The sequence below is a fragment of the Mustela lutreola genome, chromosome 3 (assembly GCF_030435805.1).
Source record: "Mustela lutreola isolate mMusLut2 chromosome 3, mMusLut2.pri, whole genome shotgun sequence".
In the NCBI taxonomy this organism is placed as follows: domain Eukaryota; kingdom Metazoa; phylum Chordata; class Mammalia; order Carnivora; family Mustelidae; genus Mustela; species Mustela lutreola.
This window is the reverse complement of record NC_081292.1, coordinates 163,279,637-163,286,176: the sequence shown is the minus strand read 5'-3', so window position 1 is coordinate 163,286,176 and position 6,540 is coordinate 163,279,637. Positions and strand designations below refer to the sequence as shown.

At 35.7% G+C, this 6,540-nt stretch overlaps 1 pseudogene; it reads left to right on the top strand.

Annotated features, from left to right (window-relative positions):
* The first annotated feature begins 1,128 nt into the window (after positions 1-1,128).
* Positions 1,129-2,003, top strand: LOC131827951 (small ribosomal subunit protein uS2-like; annotated as a pseudogene).
* Positions 2,004-6,540: the final 4,537 nt, after the last annotated feature.

The following is a 6,540-nucleotide window of genomic DNA, read 5'->3' as shown; positions in this document are numbered from 1 at the left end:
AATCTTTTAAAATTAAAAAAAAAGGAAAAATACCTATTTATTTTTGTATCAAATCCAAACACTTTCTTGACTCATGATATTGTAAGGTAAAAATTTCAGCATTCCTAACACTTTCTTACTCTACTTTCTATCATACTTGGGTTGTTGGACAAAATAGTGGATGAAATTTGAATTTTACATTTGAAATTTAAATAAACAACAACAAATTTTTTATCAGCGTGTCCCAACTTTGTATATATTCATTTTTCCGTATAAAGTGATATTTGATTAATTAGACGAGAAAGAAGAGCATATGGGGGGGTACAAAAAATAAGATAACCAATTTACCTGTATAGCCCCCAAAATTGTAGGAGTTGGGGGTACCAGATACTTCTGAACTGGGCTTAGGAGACAAAGCTAAAATCAGAAAGATTGGTGAAAGGAATATTTTATTTCAGGAGTAGCTACACTCCCAGATCACCTCTCCAAGCCAACATAGCCAGGTTAAATCCAAGTCAGAAGAATTTCCCAGCAGAGGAAATTAAGTTTCCATTTCTGGCAAAGTTGATCTAAAGAGACTTTTAACTCAGGGACATTAAGCAAAACAAAGAACAGGGTGTAGCCCTGAAATGGAAGCAAGAAGATTGAGTGGAAATCAGTGTTCTGTACTGGGAGTCTTTCAGCCTTCTTTTCTTTTTGGCTCTCAGAATGCTGATGGTAGTGCCATTGAGAAGTAACCTAAAGAGTTCCTAGCCTGGGCTCAAAAGACTGGCTCAAAACAAAAGGTTTACAAAACTATCATTAGGACATCTCAAGTGAAGTAGCATGGTCCCCTGTTTATTGCTCTTGGTGAGAGCCATCAATCCAATGATTTTTTTCCTTCTTCAAAGTTTTATGATCTCATATTTAAATATAAGTTGCTGACTAGGGAAAATCAAACATTGGAACTTCATAATGCAGAAGGCAAAAACCAAAGTGAACAAGTAGAGAAGGGAGACTCAGAGGAAACAAAGTTGATAAAGGAAAGATAATAAAACTAAAAAAACAAAGAGCACTACCTGGGCAGGGGTTCATACAGCCTTGTTTTGCATTCCCATCATAACTTAAAGGGAAACTTTCACAATGTCCTGAGTCCTTGATGTTCTGCAAATGAAGGAAGGGGATGCCCTCAAATTCCTTACAGCAGGAATCCAGTTAAGCGGCACCAACCTTTACTTTCAAATGGGACAGTACATCTACAGAAGGAAAAGTGGTGACATCTGCATCATAAATCTGAAGAGAACCTGGGAGAAGCTTCTACTGGCAGCTCATGTCATTGTTGCACTGAAAACCCAGCTGATGTCACTGTATATCATCCAGGAATACTGGTCAATAAACCATGTTGGAATTTGTTGCTGCTACTGGAGCCACTCCTTCACTCCTGAAAACTTCATTAACAAAATCCAAGCAGCCTTCCAGGAGCTGAGACTTTTGGTGGTTATTGATCCCAAAGCTGACTATCAACTTCTCACAGAAGTGTCTTTTATTAACCTGCCTACCACCAGAGTGTAACACAGACTCTTCTCTGCACTTTGTGGACTCTCTCTTGCAACAAGAGTGAAGCTCACTCAGTGGGTCTGATGTGGTGGATGCTAGCCCTGGAAGTTCTACACAAGCATGGCACCATTTCCTGTAAAAAAAACATGGGAGGTCAGGCCTGATCTCTACTTCTTCAGAGATCCTGAAGAACTTGAAAAGGAAGAACAGGCCTCTACTGAAAATGCTGTGACCAAAGAGGAATTTCAGGGTCAAGTGGATCACTCCAGTTCATGAGTTCACTGCTACTCAACCTGAAGTTGCAACCTGAAGAAGGGATCCAGGTGCCCTCTTTGCCTACTCAGCAGTTCCCTACTGAAGACTGGAATGCCCAGCCAGCCCCTGAAGACTGGTCTGCCACTCCCACTGCTCTGGCCACTGAATGGATAGGAACAACCATTGAGTTATCTTCAGCTGCTCTTCCACAGACTCTAACAAAATGGAAATAAAATTGACAGATAATAATTCTTAAAAATTAAAAAAAAAAAAAGATAAAAGAAAGAAACTGCAAGTAAAGTTCTCAGTAAGAGAAGACATTGCATTTGATCAAAGAACAGGATATTTTCACAAGGGAGCTTCTCTTGAGTAAGAAAGAACTCTTTCAAACTACAAGCAGGATAAGAATAAGCCTAAAAATCTGTAAGATGGCTGGAATATATATATTTGAGGCAGTCTTCTTAGAACTAACACCAAAAGACAAAAGGTGAAAAATTGGAAGAGAAGTTAAGAAAATAATATTTTTCCAAAAGGTACAACTAGTGAATAATATGAGTTCCAAATGAGAGAACAGAACAAAGTGTAAAAAATTATGAAATAATACATATAGTTCAAGTATCAACCTCCTTTTCGCTTTTTAATAAAACAGTGAAAGAAAACAGTAGAGTATTGTATAAGAGTCCTGAGGGAAAATGATTTTCAACTTATAATACTATACTCAGCTAAACTATCAATCAAGAGTGAAGGCAGAAATAAAAATATTTTCAGACACGCAATGTCTCAAAAATTTACTTCCTATGAAACCGTTCTCAGGAAACCACCTGAAAAATGTGCCAGTAACAAAGTGGGGTAAACTAAGGAAGAATAAAACATGGAATCTGAGATACAGAGGTGAAACAGAAGGAAGGTGAAGAGAATTTCAAGATAATAGTGCAAGAGAGTCTCAGGAAAATAGTTACTCAGCCAAGTCCAAGTTGGAGAGGAGACAATGTTCTAGTAGATACTGAAAGCTTACCTGATGTGTTTGACCACGTTTAAGCATATTTTTAAAGTTCTGTTTTACAAGTTGAGGATGAACTAGTGTTGATTACTTATAAAGCAAAGTAAATGGAATAAAAAAATGTAATTACTAACTCCCAGAAAAACCAAATATTTGCAATGAAGGAAACATAATTAAAGAATGCTATCTGGGTGAGCTCTAATAAATATAGTTATAATAATATATGTATTAAATATTAATCTGATAAAAATTATGACATAGATTGAGAAGATGGTGATAAGGTAAGAGAGGGAAAGAGAGAGAAGTGGACATTTGTAAAAAGTCTCAAATACTCTTCTTGTATTATTCGAAGGATTAGATATTCTAAAAAACTAAAAAATCAAGATATAGGTATGTAATATTTTATTAACAAGTAAAATGCAGGTAGCAGAAGAAATAACTTTAAAAAGATGAAAATGTTTACTTGTGATGATCAGGACTTTGGAATACAGAGAAATGGAGCAGAAAATAGCTTTTTTTTTTCCTTTTGTTACCTAAAAAGGTATTTGTCTCTAAAATTATGTGTATTATGTGTAAATAAATGAACAAATAATAGTAATAAATAAACAGATAAGACTGTTACATGTTCATTTTCTTATGGAAAGGAAGAAAAGAAATAAGTAAATTAAGCCAAATGAACCCAGTAAAAGAAAGTATAAGAGTACCTGCAAGTATCAGAACATGACATTTTACAACTTAGAGGAAAGGTGATATTATTTTTCTGCAGCAATTCACATAGTGTAGTTTATAAGTTAATAAGAAACAGAAAGTAAATTGTGGCAGAGTTTCTTTTTTGTACTCACAGCCCTAAGGTCTTTGTGAAAAATGGCAATAGGCTCATGTCATGGTTTCTTACTGGAAATGGAAAGGCAGAGAGAGATTCCACAAGGCTGCCCCTGCTTGTAGGAGCCATAGACACTGACACTCAGAGACTTGATGCATTGCGTCCTTCTGTAGCTGGGTTTTTAAATAAAAGCCCAGAAAATATGTCACCACTGAAATGAAAACTTCATTGGTACCCTTTGCAGACCAAAGCAATTCTCAGGATTCTACCACTGGAAGTGATCAAGCATCACAAAAAGACTTGGCTCTGTTGGGTGGAGTCTTGAGACAAATGAAAATAATCGAAAGGAAAGGAAGAGGAAAAAGAACTATTTTTAATGTCTGTTATGGAATAGACTTTAGGACACTTCTAAGTACCCTATATCATATAATCTTTCCCAAAGAAATGGGAATTAAATATAGTACTGATAACATATGGCAAAGAAAAGTCACCCTTAGATTTCCAGGAGAAATCATAGCTTTATTCAGCAGGTGCTGAGCTCAGTAGAATTCCATTTTTCATAGAGGTGGTAGGATACTACTAGCAATGCAAACTTAGCTATGCCAATAAAATTATGGAGTTCAGATCAAGGAAGATAATGGTTATACTGTACTTTGTCTGGATCATACCACATTTGGAGTATTAAGGGATTTGGTTACATTGGAACACAGGCTGAATAAATGAACAATGACTGTCAGGAGAATTAAAACCAAATTGTGAGGAGAAATCAATATTAACATATTGTATTCACATGAGGAATATTTAGAAGAACCAAGGATTTAAGCCTATAGGAACGAAGACCTATTGGTGCACATTATGGCTCCTTTTTAAGTCTTTTCTTTTTTTTTCTTTTCTCTTCTTTATCTCTTTTCTTTCTTTCTTTCTTTCTCTCTCTTTCTTTTTAAATTAACATAATGTATTATTTGCCCCAGGGGTACAGGTCTGTGATTCATCAGGCTTACATATTTCATAGCACTCACCCTATCCCTCCTTTCCCAAACCCCCAGCAAGCCTCAGTTTATTTCATGAGATTAAGAGTCTCTTATGGTTTGTCTCCTTCCCAGTCCCATCTTGTTTCATTTTTTCCCTCCCTACCCCTCACAACCCCCCAACCTGCCTCTCAAATTCCTCATATCAGCAAGATCATATGATAATTCTTTCTCTGATTGACTTATTTCACTTAGCAAAATATCCTCTAGTTCCATCCACATTGTTGCAAACGGCAAGATTTCTGGGGTTTTTTTTTGATGGCTGCATAGTATTCCATTGTGTATATATATGTGCACCACATCTTTATACATTCATCTGTCGATGGACATCTAGGGTCTTTCCATAGTGTGGCTATTATGGACATTGCTGCTTAAAACACTGGGGTGCATATGCCCCTTCAGATCACTGCATTTGTATCTTTAGGGTAAATACCCAGTAGTGTGATTGCTGGGTCATAAGGTAGCTCTATTTTCAACTTTTGGAGGAAACTCCATGCTGTTTTCCAGAGTGGCTGCACCACCTTACATTTCCACCAACAGTGTAGGTAGGTTCCCCTTTCTTCGCATCCTCTCCAACATCTGTCATTTCCTGACTTGTTAATTTTAGCCATTCTGACTGGTGTGAGGTGGTATCTCACTGTGGGTTTGATTTGTATTTTTTTTGACCACAGCTTTGTAATAGAGCTTGAAGTCTGGAATTGTGATGCCACCAACTGTGGTTTTCTTTTTCAACATTTCTATGGCTATTGGGGGATCTTTTCTGGTTCCTTATAAATTTTAGGATTCTTTTTTCCATTTTTATGAAAAAAATTGATGGTATTTTATAGGGATTGCATTAAATATGTAGATTGCTTTAGGTAGCAGAGACATTTTCACAATATTTGTTCTTCCAATCCATGAGCATGGAACATTTTTCCATTTCTTTGTGTCTTCCTCAGTTTCTTTCTTGAGTACTTTATAGTTTTCTGCATACAGATTCTTTGCCTCTTTGGTTAGGTTTATTCCTAAGTATCTTATGGTTTGGGGTGCAAAACTGCTAGAACTCATACCCAAATTCAGCAAAGTGTCAGGATACAAAATCAGTGCACAGAAATCAGTTGCTTTGAGTATTTTTGTATAGAAGGAATGGATTTTATTCTGGATTTTTTCTAAGTCTCAATAGACACACAGAAGTTATAGGAAGCACTTGATGGAACAATTTCTAATAAATGGTGAGTGGTAGACAAATAACAAATTCTTAGAGATTATTTACTGACCCTTTGTTGGAATTGTTTAGGGAACAACCAGTTGATCATCAGTTAAATACTTTGAGAGAGGATCTCCACATTGGAATAGAGACTGTACCAATTGAAATGTAAAGTCTGATCTGGTCTAAAATTATAGGTTCTTAGATATGTCAGTTTTGATATTCAGTTTTCAAATACTGATAACTCAATAAATAAATATCAGCCATATCCACTATGTCAGGAAACAAAATAGACATTGTCCTACCTACTACAATGTTAAATCCAGCAGAAGGGCTAATAATTAAGCAAGTAATTGCAAAAATAATTAATTTTAATTGCAATGAACATTATGAAGAAGTAAAGAATATTATGCCAACATATAACACATTATTTAATCTAGTTTGGAAGGATAGGGAAGATTTAATTAAATAGGTGATGTTTAAGCTGAGACCCAAATGTTAAGATACTGGAAAAACTACTCTAGATACAGGGTTGAGGTCCAGAAAAGTGTCTTGAACTGGGAAACTATACATACTGAAATGAAAGATTCTAATTTAGCAGTCAACCAATCTTACAAATTAAGATTACATCTTAATTTGCAATCTTAGCATCTCTCTTGTTTATTGATATGCTATTGATATTGTCTGAAGGTTGCTTTTCTGTTTTATACGAAGTCCTCTTTCTTATAGCCTA